Source organism: Triturus cristatus, chromosome 5_2 (assembly GCF_964204655.1).
Source record: "Triturus cristatus chromosome 5_2, aTriCri1.1, whole genome shotgun sequence".
In the NCBI taxonomy this organism is placed as follows: Eukaryota; Metazoa; Chordata; class Amphibia; order Caudata; family Salamandridae; genus Triturus; species Triturus cristatus.
The window spans coordinates 798,098,637-798,112,252 of NC_140588.1; the positions used below are offsets into that span (position 1 = coordinate 798,098,637).

General features: G+C 41.5%; 1 protein-coding gene and 1 pseudogene across 1 annotated transcript in view; both read left to right on the forward strand.

Annotated features, from left to right (window-relative positions):
* Positions 1 to 13,616, forward strand: part of ADGRG4 (adhesion G protein-coupled receptor G4) — a 1,724,535-nt gene that overhangs the window by 244,657 nt on the left and 1,466,262 nt on the right. The gene's annotated exons all lie outside the window — the stretch shown is intronic.
* The window catches only part of LOC146829290 (forkhead box protein F2 pseudogene), a 38,655-nt pseudogene continuing 29,080 nt past the window's right edge, over positions 4,042 to 13,616 (forward strand).

Here is a 13,616-nt window from a genome sequence, read left to right on the forward strand (position 1 = left end):
GAAGAATATTGTGAATTGAATAAACAATATCAAACATAGAATGAACACAGCACGAGTTTGTTTGTTTCATCAAAGTTCAAAGCATTGTGTACTTACTGACCATCAATTTTGAAAACCCTGTTGTGGGCTTGACGCTGTGCTCAGGGGGACGCCCCCTAACTAGGAGACACTACTTATCGTATATTCTACTCACACTCCTGACCAGAGAGTAAAACCCCAGAGGCATGCAAGAAATTTACAAAACATATAGATGGTAGTGCGCATTCTACCTTTTTACACGTTTAATGTGGGAGGATGCCCAAGAGGGTTATATTTATTGAGCATTCAAAGTTTTGAAAACCCTAACCCAAAGATTCTTGAGGAATTGGCTATCAATATTTCTGGATGCTTGTTGTATGTCTGTTGGAAATACTAGTGAATTATGCTGAGCTAGGTTAGAAATAAATCCTTGAAGAGGATGCTTGGATCAAGAGGCTGCCAAATCGATTAAGGAATTTATGTGAAGCAACCAGAAAAATGCATGTTATAAATCAAAGCTAAGAAAGTAAAGCAATTCTCACAAGACATATTTGCAGGTCTAAAACATTAGTCACCGCTGTATTCTATAGGATTAGGAGACTATAAATCTGGAAACTATTGATGAAGGTACAGTGTTAGCAAATGTCAGATTAAGAGTTTAAAAGAAAGCCCACTTCAGCTGCTACATGATGCAATAAATGTGTAAGTATGAGAGGCAAGTAAACAACTTCAAGGTATATAATGTCATGAAATAGTAACATTTGAAAAATGTAAAGACACTGTGAAATTCTATGAGATGCCTACTGGGTGAAATGTTGGGTGGAAGGATGTTTGCGTACTCTAGTAGGATATTTGTTTTTTCATATGTTCACTAGTAATATACCAATGCACTAAGTAAAGTGGACAGCACACAGTGGCCGCAAAAGCCACAATTAAGGCTCACCAATACAAATATGGCAAATATAACTCCATACAAACATGTTATGTTATGTTATCTGCATTTAACTCGCGCACAGATACAAGAGTGTCCCAGCGCGTACCTTGAGAGATGGAAACCAGAGCCAGATTAGGGAAAGAGGAAGGTTTTCAAGTTTTTTTAAAAATGAGTGGGGTCCTGAATGCAGCGGAGAGCAAGAGGCAGCGCATTCCAAGCTAGAGCGGCTTTCACAGCCAAGGAGCTAATGCCCGTCCTTTGCAAGCAAAAACGAGGAACCTGGGCCAAACATTGGGAAGTAGAACACAGGTGTCTAGCGGGAGTGTAAAAGGAGAAGCGTTTCTGAAGATAGCTTGACCCTTTGGCATGAAGAGTGCGATGAGCAATAACTAAGGACTTAAATTTGACCCGCTCTGCCACGGTTAGCCAGTTAAGGGCGCAGAGATGTTGTCTAACGCTGCTTCTGGCAGAGATGTGTAGGAGAAGCCTGGCGGCCGCATTCTGCACAACTTGCAGTTAGTAGATAGCTCGGGGAGCCAATGTATAGAGCATTGGCATAGTCCAGCCGAGAAAGGATAAGGGCTCGAGTGACTGTCTCCTTGGCAGACCGAGGAAGAAGGGGAAGAAACTTCCTAAGAATTTTTTGAAACCCAAAGCAGGTCCCTGACAGCTTTTTGATCTGGGTCGAGAATATTAGGTTCTCCTCGAACCAAACACCTAAGTTCTTGACAGGATTCCCTGATGAGGTGGGAAGCACCGAATCAGATGGCCCGAGTGTTTCCCTAAACTGAGGGGGAACTTTCCAAAGAGGAGAATTTCTGATTTTTCCTCATTGCATTTGAGTTCTGCGGCGGCCAACCAGTGAAAAACTGCGGTCAAGCAATGTCTAGCGGCTGAGCTAGAGCCCTAATTTTTTACTCATGTAAACAGGAGCTGGGTGTCATCAGCGTATGCAATGATTTTTGCTCCTAGGTCCTCAGGCAGGTGAACCAGAGGGGTAACATAAATATTAAAAAGAAGAGGACTCAGGGAAGATCCCTGTGGGACCCCAGTAGTCACTTTCTGTAGTGAGGAGGAGAACAGGGGGAGCCACACCTGTTGCGTCCGGTCCTTCAAGAAGGATTTGAGCCAACCCCGGCAGTTCATGATAATCCAATCTCAGCCAGTCGGGTAAGCAGCAATGAGTGGGGAACTGTATTGGTTGTCGCCGAGAGGTCAAGCAGAATCAAGGCTTCCCTCCCGCCGGTATCCAAACAATGTCGGATTGCCTCAGAGATTTCCACCAGAGCTGATTCAGTACTGTAGGAAGCCCTGAAGCCCGATTGAGCTGGGTGAAGAAGGCCAGAACTTTCAATAAAGTCGGTCAACTGTCTGGTGACCACCTTTTCACATACCTTAGCCACACTAGGCAAAAGGGAACTAGACCGATAGCTCACCGGGCACAGGGGGTCAAGTGATGGCTTTTTTAAAAGAGGAAGAATCTTGGCCGGCTTCCAAGTTGCCGGGACAAGAGCCTCCAGGAGGGACGTATTAATGATTCTATTGACTTCTGGATTGACAGTTTCTGCAACGGCAGCAAGAAGTCTGGCAGCACAGGGGTCCGAAGGAGAGCCTGATTTCAGGCCCTTCAGAATTTTGAGTAAGCTCGGTAGATCGATTGGGATGAACGTAACTAACAAATAGAGGGGAGGGGCCAGCAGGGCCCCTGCAACCATGGGGGCACCTGTGTCCTTTTTGCAAGAAGAAAAAGATGCCTGTATGGTGTGAATTTTCTCCATGAAAAAAATGGAAAGATCTTCACACCAGGAGTTAGAGGATGGAATCATACTTGATTGTGCTTTAGGCGCCAGGAAACTCAGAACAATGGAAAAAATGTCCTTAGAGTTATTCCTGGCTGCGATAATTCTAGTCCCAATATAGAGGTTTTTAGCCTGTGCTATAGCAGCGTAGTAGGTTTTTTGTTTGTTTCTCAGCATAGGTTTGTCCCAATGGCAGTAATCCTTGCACCTGGCTCGCTCCAGTTTCTTACACTCCCGCTTCAGCATCCTCAGAGCAGGAGTGAACCAAGGATTAGAGGGAGAGTCAGAGATGTAAGATCCACAGCGTTGGAGATTCAGCTTGTGAAACAAGCGAGCCCTCCTACAAGGTCAATGGCAGGAAAGGGTCTGGAGGCCGCCAAGGCCTGACTAAATGCCAGCGGGTCAATTCTCGCAAAGGCCGGCTCACGTTCGGACCGGGGTGAAAAGTTGACATCTGACATTCCCCAGGAAAAGTATGTCAGGAAGTGATCTGACCAGGATACTGGGATGGGGCCTTTGACCAAAATAGGAAAATTAGAACAAATTTGGTCTAGTGCATCGGGAGGGCCGACCCATTGGGTAAGCTGTGCGAGGGACAATATATCTCAAGGGTGTCACTCGCAGCTGCCTGGTCAAGATGAATATTTAGATCACCCAGAACAATATAGTGGACAAAGCGGAGTGGTCGAGGAACAATAGCGTCCCCCAATGCTTTCAGGAAAGCGCTTGCCGGACCAGAGGGTCTATAGATCAGGGATCCGTCCAATGTGAAATGTGGCGAAACATTAATGCTAAAATCCAGTATTTTCAATCCCTCCAAGGTGTAGAAACATCTCGTTGGAGGGTCCACTTGTCTATATGTATGATGGCCACCTCTCCCCCTCTCTTATTTGTCCTATCTAATCTAGAAATCCCATAGCCGGCCGGGATGGCCAACGCAACAGTGGGATTTGAAAACTCATCCAACCATGTCTCTGTAATAAACAGAAGGTCAATAGGATTGTCCACCAAAAGATGAAAAATATCCTGATAGTGCCTCTTGAATGAGTACGCATTAATTAGGGCAGCGTGAATAAGTGGTTCTTGCTTGCCCCTTTTAAAAGAAGCACTGGGTGCAGCAAGTCCGGCAGAGCCAACACTCCACCTAAAACCACAGGTAGAGCAAACTGAATTCACGTACTCCAACACATCCCATCTTCTAGTGTGAGAACAATGATACGGGCGGAGTGAGTTGAGTTCCTCACTGCTATACGACCACCGCTCCCCAGAATGGGACACAAGTCGGGCAGCATGGCTGACACTGGTCGCTTCCGGGACTCTGACGGCGCAGACGGGCTTGCCTTAGGTGCGCCTTCAACGCACCAGCGGTGCGTCCACGCAGTGCACATGTTTATAGGGGCGGCCGCTCTGACAACTAGAGTATGCACTGAGCTAAAATGGCGTCTCTAGTTGTCGAGTGATGGAACCCAGGAAGTAACTGCCGACCCTGACTCCTGGGCCCCTACAGTGGAACGAACGAATGCCCAAAAGCCCCAGTCAGCAAATTCATACAATACAAATCTTTAAAACAGGTATGGAATCAGAAGTATCATAAAATATTATTAAAACAAGTAAATTTTTAAAACGAGTAGCATCAGATTAGCAGCAAATTAATCAGCAAAGAGATAGCAGCAGAATGTGCAAAGTTAACTTCCAGCAACCCCTCAAGGCACTGGCGTCCGCGCAGCGTGCATGTTTATAGGGGCGGCCGCTCCGACAACTAGGGTACTCACTGAGCTAGAATGGCGTCTCTAGTTGTCGAGTGATGTACCCTAGTAAGTAACTGCCGCCCCGGACTCCTGGTCTCATACAGTGGAACGAACGAATGCCCAAAAGCCCCAGTCAACAAATTCATACAATACAAATCTTTAAAACAGGTATGGAATCAGAAGTATAATAAAATATTATTAAAACGAGTAATTTTTTTAAACGAGTAGCAACAGATTAGCAGCAAATTAATCAGAGAGATAGCAGCAGAATGTGCAAAGTTAACCTCGAGCAACCCCTCAACATGATACTGTCTAAAGACCTGAGATTTAGTTAAATGGGGCAGTGGATTTATAAAATAAGCTATAAAGACTTCAAAATGTATGCGTGTACTGGTAGTTTTATTGCACAAATTAGCTAGGAAGCAATGGTGCACTGTATATTATTTTGGAAAATGGTAGATGATGTACAAGATTGTTTGTATCAAATGGGGATTGCACAAATGCAATTCTTACATTACATTTCACATTTTAAGCACAGGGAGATTAAGTGATTGCCCCAGATTCACACAATGTCCAGTCAAGAGTCACTGAAGTGCTCAATGCCCTGCTCGCCTTGGGAGGAAATGCCCATGGTAAGGAGGGCATTGTTTTTGGGGGATTTTACTTTTGTAAATCAAAATGAATTGTAACTTTGCTTCACGGCTCCGTCATGTTTGACAGAGTCGTCCAGCAAAGTTCCAATGGATTGGCTGGATCCGCCTTGAAGGCAGTTCCTGTCAATACTTGAAATGTCTGCCGGCCTGACAGACTTTTCAAAATTTGGGCACAGCCATCAGGGTACCGAAGTATTCTACTCTATCTACCCCAAATAAGGGTCTAAATCAGAAAGTAAACTAGTAGGCCTTAACTCATGCCTCGGTACTAGTCAGATGCTACCAGATGACCACAGTTGGCATTTAAAGATTTTTGTTGCTATTGTTATTTACAACTTTGTAAATTCATATCTCCGGTTCCCCGTATTGCACTGGATAAAATATTCTCTATCTTTATAAAATGGAGTGGAATTGTGCTATGGTTTCAACTTTTTACCTGTTTTGCTACTACTAGAATGCTTTACACCTTTTCTTCTGTTAAGCCTGCCTGCTCTGTGCCATAGCTTTCAAGTGTTATTACATTACCAACCATCCACCACAATTAATATTCAACTTTTTCACACAAGCTTATCCACAAAGGCGATTGAGGGAGGTTGACTCCCGTGCGCAGTCACCATCCACTTTTTTGAGGTGGAGCATCCCCTTTGAAACATTTTTTGCTAGTTCTGCATACATAAGAGCTATAATAAACAAATATTTTCAGGCCAGAGACCATCCTAAACATACACTGGTTACATCCTTATTTAAGACAGCTACTATCATGAGGAATTCATTTTTAGTTGGAAGTAAGTAGCAGATACTGGGTGATCAGTTGGGAATGAAGTTTGGTGTATTACTATTGTTGGTCTCTCAACAAAGGGTATGCCTAGTCATGAAAGGAATGTCTGGGTTATTACTGGTAATTATCGTGTGGATTTCGATTTTTTTTGTTAGACATTATCTAACATGTATTCACTTTAAAGGTAAATTAGAAAGACACTTTTTTTCATTACCTGGAGGGGTAGAGAGGATATCAAGTTAGAGTAACTCCTCCTATAATATAATCAATTATTCACTTAAATTACTCTAACGGATCAACCGTGGTTGATATTGGTGCACTTTAGTGGGGAGAGATGTGAAGGATCTAATTAGAGTAAATACCTACGTCTTCACCAACAGGTGAGCAAGGAAAAGTCTTCCTTTTTGTTTATTTACCCTCACACACCCTAGTGGTGTCATGCTTCATCATCGGGTCACCCCGACGCCTAAAAGTCGGGGTGGGCTCAACCACAGTATTGGGAGCTCTTGGTAGAAGTTGGTGACCTGGGGGGCTGAATAAATTAAAATACCTCAAACAGATCCCCGGTTTCCCTTTATTCTTGGGTCTGTTTGGGTAACTAAAAAACAAAGGTTGGGTCTTATAAGGAATCTTATGGTCCTAAGACCCTAGTGCCAACATGTTTCAGTCCTATTCTGGCCTTATGGGTCCTGGACTTTCATCAGGGCTAGGTTTTGGCCTCCCTAGGAGCCAGGATATATGGGGGTTTCCCTATCCTGTATGCGAATCAAGGGCAGAGTAGCTGCTCCTTGTGACAATGATTGATAATTTACCAATCACGGGTAGTACTCCATCTGTAAAGAAAAGACAGACAACAAAGAAAAACGAAAAGACAAAAACAACATACATTTTATAGTAATGTCAATGTTTTTCTTCAAGACTTCGTCCCACATTGCGTGCTCTGGAACTAATTAATAAACCACTAGTGCCAATATGTGTCTATGACATAGTGGTAATCAATTGCTTCCAAACTTGTGCCACTCACGTGCTTGTCATCATATAATACTGTTAAGTGACAGATGATTGGTGGGGTGGCTGTGGTACTCAATAACTGATCTTAATTTGTGTCAGTATGTCTATGCTTATACTAGTGATACACTCCATGCCTCACATTCATTCCACATTCATACAGTGTTAGTGAGAAGAATAGCGGTAATCGTAATCATGTTGTATTTATGATTTATCCCTCCTGATTCTGTGCGAAAAAATAATAAACAAAAAGATCTTAGTCCCTTACCCAATTCTTGAATGGTTTCTGTGTCTCAGGGGATCGTTAAGCATCTAGGGGTAGCTTTATAGTCAAACCCTACATTCATGACCCCAGATGGTTAAGGGAAATATAAACAAATATGGCGAGCGGTTATTGTCTAACCTCAAAAAGTACGAATCCCTCGTATTCCCCATATAGAGAAACGAAGGATAAAGGTACTTAGCGATCGGATTGGAAGTTGCCAGTCTGTGACTTACTTCTTCAAAAGTCCTGCCCCGCGTGCACACCTACTTGGCTCCGGTCCCCGGCTTTCGCGTTTTGAAAGGCGGAGGGACCGTGTATTTGAACCCGTGAGTTGTCATGGAGACAAATCGAAAGGACGTCCGTCCTAGGCGCATAACCGTATACGTAATAACGTTGGTTACGTACGCGGATCCATGGGGCTTGTAGTTCCATATTAAATATGTTGACACACGCGGAGATCGAGATCTTGTACTACGATCCAAACCTCTTTAATTGCCAACCTTGTACTACGATCCAAACGTCTTTAATTGCCATATCGTTGTGAAAAAATGCAGTATAAGAGTATATGCGGGCCGTAGTTAATGGCACTGTATATAGTTATCGGCGTTGGATAGTGGAAATAACGTCGTTACGTCTACCCACGTACCGGGAGATTAGGGAAATGTAGTTCCTTGTAGCTAATACACTACGGACGAGTAAATAACACTAGTACCATTATGTAACATATATTGCCTCTGTGATACAAGGCAAAAATTAAATTCAAAGGGGGTGAGATAAAAATCCTTTTACGGTCTTATGACAACACAGTTGAGGCACACTTGGTGTGCCAACTTCTTCGGTCGTTACTTGACCGCTGATTATTGGGGAAAGTTAAACACCACAATGACAGCGGATTTTTTGGTAGATCACCAATAGTGATGCATTAAATGTATTCGTATTCAGCTCGTGTTTGAAGGACCAGTGGGGGAGTTTTAATCTGGGTATACTCCGTATGTTATAATAGAAGGAGCTTCCTTTTTGTAGCAGTTGATGAGCTGAATTCAAAAATTATTCTTTATATATATAAAGAGTGTTGTATTTATATATATATATATGTATGTGCCCTTCAACGAAGGGAGAAAAAGCTGGGAATAGCATAACGTGTACCAATGCTATCATTAGGAATATGAGCTAGTATTCATGTTGCCACCAGATAAGAGTCCCCAAGTTGTATAGACAGTATTAGGGCGCGTATTTAATAAACAAATAACAGGAAGGTAGCCTAGTTATATACAACTTTTATTTATTTAGTTGGTTCCAGGGTATACAATCGTTAAGGCCCCTTTCATGGGTTTTTAATCGGTGGACCCAACGTTGTTCGCGCTCTAGGAGTTTGTGTTGGAGGTTGTTTACATGCTTGATCTTTTCTATGATGGTCCACTTTATCTCTGTGTCTTTGTGTTTTTTCTCATTGTAGTGTGCAGTCAATTTAGTTGCTGTGATTGCACGTCTTATTGTGCTCCTGTGTTCACTAATGCGTAATTTTACTTTTCGGCTTGTCATACCAATATACATTAGATCGCACGGGCACTTGATCATATAGATCACTGGTATGAGTTCTCTGTTCCCATGGAGAGTGTAATCCCAGATCTATCTCTTTGGTGTGTTCTGTGAATGGACACGCTACACATGTGCCACATGGATAGTGTCCCGTGACCTGAGGTGTATTCCAGAGGGTTGATTGACTGGTGATCTTCGGTGTATATGTGTCAGTATGTACCAGTAAATCTCGTAGACTTGTATTCCTTTTAAATGAGAACATAGGTTTCTCAAACGTTATTGTATTCGATGTCAGGATGGACCATTTTTTGTTTATTATCTTCTTTAGGTCATTAGAAGATGTGTTATATGTTGTAACACATATCAGTTGGTCACCGTGTGTCTTTTCATGGGTCTCTAGCAATGCCTCTCTTGGTGTATTACGGGCTCTCTTATTTGCTTTATCTATAATCTTTTTCGGGTACAGTTTTTGTGTAAGTTTGTTGGTGAGGATGGTCGCTTCCTTTTTGTATGTTTCCAAATCAGTACAATTTCTACGAACCCTTAAAAATTGGCCTACAGGTAGATTCTCTCTTAATGAGCGTGGGTGTGCGCTATCGAACCTAAGTAGGCTGTTTTTATCTGTAGCCTTGGTGAACAGTGTCACATGCTTAATTAAAGAAAATTATTCCCACTAACCAATCAAAAGAGGTCTGGCGATCCCTCTGTCAGAGCATAAAAAGCTTAATTAAACATAACGAAGCGCAATGCAAATGGGAGAGGTGGTTTCAAATGTTAAACGTGCTAAAAAGCCAAGCCATGCAGAGAAGTTTGGAGTCGTAAGAGGGGAATTCACATTAGCACTCGTTACAATGGTTTATTGTAGGCAGCAGCATTGTAACTCTCAGAAGGTAATAGATGGAGACAAAATGCTTTTTCAAAAGAAACGCTTTGGGGGGGACATTAAAGAATATTAGGCCCGATAGGTGGTAGGAGATCACCGTATTATGCTCCCCATAATGTTGGGCCTCCATTGCGGCTCCAAAATAATGAGAACAGTCGAGCAGAAGGGCTTTTTTAATGCTGCAAAGACTGACCGGTAAGTATTAGAGCTTTACCTTATGGAGATGTGTGAGGAGAACAAATGTTCTCCTTTAAAATGATGCTGAGTCCTCACCCACCATGGTGGCATGTTTCACCATCGGGCTCTCTCCTCACCCCTGTCCAAAAGCTCTTGTGTCCTTTGGGAAATCTTTGATGTCTCAGTAGAATGAAGTGTAGGGGCTCCAATCCTACAAGGTCTAGATTCTCTGCACCAGCTGAGAAGAGTAAATTGTAACATCACTATTTTCTTTATCTCCAACTTTATTAGGACATTCTGAGACCAACAAAACATTAACATTATCTAAGAGTTTGCTAGTATTCTTTATTGCTGTCTTTGTGGGGCGGCATTACAGGTCAGGGATCCTGTATGTCGCTGCCTCACCCGGGGCACCAAAATGACCTCACACTACCTTGAAAAAGGCCACAATGAGGATGACCTATCGGGGACAATGTTGAAAAATGACATCCAGGAACCAACAAAGCTGATGACCAGGGCCTCATATTGCAAAAAAGATCAAGGATGAACATACAGACTGGGAGTCTTCACCCACAGCCACAACACTGGATGTGATGGCATATTCTATAGAGAAAGTCTAAGCATCAATTCAGAAATAATAAAGAGTCATTCTAGCAGAGCCATTAATGCGCTGAGAGTTAAAACCTTAAAATACTGATGTTTATTTCTGCTACAGTTTAAAATCATCTCTTTTTTTCTCTTTGGGCTGTAACTATTTGGCCAATACTCGAAAATATCGAACCACCGCCCTCCTCCTCGGATTATCATTGGGGAGAGATAAACGCCCGAGACATGAAGTTAAACAATTGCTTATAGAAATATAGAGATTCCAATACGAAAGCATGGGAAACGCTTCTCTATAATAATATTTATTTTACAGCCATGAGTCCATCAATTGCAAATGACCCTCCCTCCCCCCCTGAGAAGCAATTGGATGTGGTAAAGGTGAGTTTTTTACACCCAAAGAGAGACAACTATTCAGCATCTCTTCCTAATCACAGAAATGACACTTTTAAATAGTGTGTTGTATTTATACTGAGTAGTGTTTGTGTTTTTTTGCTGTGGCGAGTGATAGTATTCACAGCCAGTTGTTGGTCTTTGTAATTTGGTAGTTTACAATATCTACCATTTATAAGGCAAACGAGGGCATGGAAAAGCAATAACTATTGCGATGGACGTGAAACACAAAACTAGATGTTCTCCTTTATAGGAATCAAACGGCACTTGCAAGGAAAATAACCATTACCAAAGCATACTAGAGAATAAGTAACGTGTGGATGGATTTTACGTTTTAACAGTTTATCATATCACATCAGTCACACCTAGACAGACATCCTGAGAATCACAGGTGGTCAGAGGCAGTGCACATGTGTAGGGGACCTAGATCCTGGGGAAGGCTATTCATTCTTGGGAGGAGGGGGGAGTGGAGGACTACAATGGCAGAAGCATGTTTATCATAGTCATCTGAAGAGCTGAATGTACGCTCTCGAGCATTATGATCTTAGCATAAGAACATAACCATACAGATTATTAGAGAACCTTTAGGAAATCTTAACATGTTGTTGCCACAGTCTCTCTCTCCTAATAAAATCGGAGATCCTTAAGATTAAAGCATTCCGGTGTATTCTTCTCTCTAGTGAAGAAGATAATTCCCACTTTACAAGACTGGAACCACTCAATTTAATTTGTATGTCAGAACACCGAATGCAGAAACATGTGGCATAAATATTGAGTCCTAAATATCTTTTACCACAATATCGCCCGTTAGGTGTGGACGCCCTATTATTAACTCCATTGAGGCGATATTTTTATAAACAATATTTTGGAGTCACAACTTATATCAGACGATATTCTGATAATAGTATTCTGGTGCCATAACCTCAATTTCATTATTTGAGCCTCACAAGGGCGGCCACAAGATTAGTACCGTATCCCAATCTTATGCATTTGGACTGGATTAATGAGTGAGAATGATGATGAAACTTGTCACTATGATGTGGAGGACTCATTTTAAAGGAGTTTTGTTGAACTTTTGATCTCACCACAGACATCACCCTGTGACAAAGACCCGATACCAAATGAGTAGCTATTTACATCAGTAATAACAGTACTTCTTTCTTGCAATTTACATTACTATATAAAAAGGGAGACAATTATTCCCCAGTGAACAACTCACCACTAATCATGTTATGTCCATAATTTAAAATATTTGCTAGAGTTATTCTCTGCGCTCTGAGATCCCGTGTAGAAACCAAGCACATTCTTCGAACTAATCAGACAGGTTTCCGAAAGCTTCAATGTACCATCTCAAATCCAGTTTCAGTTGCTAGTATAATAGCTCAGGTCTTAAGAAAAATTAAGCATCCTCTTTATTGCATGCTCATTGATATAGAGAATGTGTCTAATACTGTAAATTGGCATCTTGTTTAAAAAATGCGCGATCTTGAGATCTTACCTGAGATATTTAGGACTATATAGTTATTATGTGTGCATAATAACTGCACTAGTGTGAATATTAAGGAGAAGAGTCAACTAGATAAAATCACTAGGACCAGGGTTGGAAAGTAGGAGTATCTTTTGGGCCCCTCTTCACCATACATGGAATACAATTCAATATTTGCAGTGCACAATTGCCAGTATTGTTCTATGCTGAAGATATGTTCATTTTTTGCCTATTACTTCTTAGGCTGCAATGGCAATTAAATAGTATGGAGGCATACTATGTATGCAATGAGCTAAAGATGGACCTTAAAACAGTAGGATAATTAGTTTTGAGAATAGTATCTGGTGCTACATAGCATCAGCATTAAAAATGGTAAAGATGTATAGCAATCTTGAATTGATGATAGATGACAGACACATTTGAATAATCCATTTAAAAGCCAGCTAGCTATGACTAAATCGGGCATGTGTGGGCTACCTCTGTATCATCAGGGTAGGTATATTCTTAACTCCTCATCTACGTACCTTGATGATGTATAGAGGTAGCGAATATAGTGACTGCAATATGTGGGTCATGTGATGTATTGTATTCAGTATAGTGACCCCACCTTCTGAAATTATACAATAAGTGACATCACGTCTGCCAATCCTGCAAGGTTGCTATATAATTATTTGAAGGACCTGGCAAGGATCCCTAGAATTTCTATTACAGTTGAAATGGTAAGCAGTCTTTCCTTCTGTGATCTGTTTGATAATGCTTAGCTAAAAAGAGATGATTTGAACCGTTGGCTCAAGAAGGCAATCCATCAATCAAGACCTGGATTACTTAAATGAGAGTGCATGATATTCGGACTTTCTGTATTTGTCCAATCCCATCAATAGTGCACTACTGCATTTTGTTGTTTGATCTGTAACAGAGAAGATTGTATGTGGTATTCAGTTTGAACTAGCTTATTTTACTGGTACTGACTGTCAGGTGGCTGTGCCTGTCTCTGGACTGTTGCTGCTGTAGATTGTACCTGAGACAATTAGAGACATTTGAAAATGTGTTGTTGGAGTGCACAATATTGGTGAAGAAAATGCAGCATGTTTTATTCCTCTTATATTCATTAACGAACTTGAAAATAATATAAGGTCCTTATACCATCTATATACACATGAAAAATTCATGTCTTGAGCAATATATTCCTCTAAATTGTACTAAGGAAAATGGCAGCCTTTATTTATTTAGGTAATGTGCTTTGTAATAATTTCTTTGTGTTTGCTGGTAAATAATACAAAATCTATTAATGTGTTTTAAATATAACCTAAACTACCACATTGGAAAAAATAA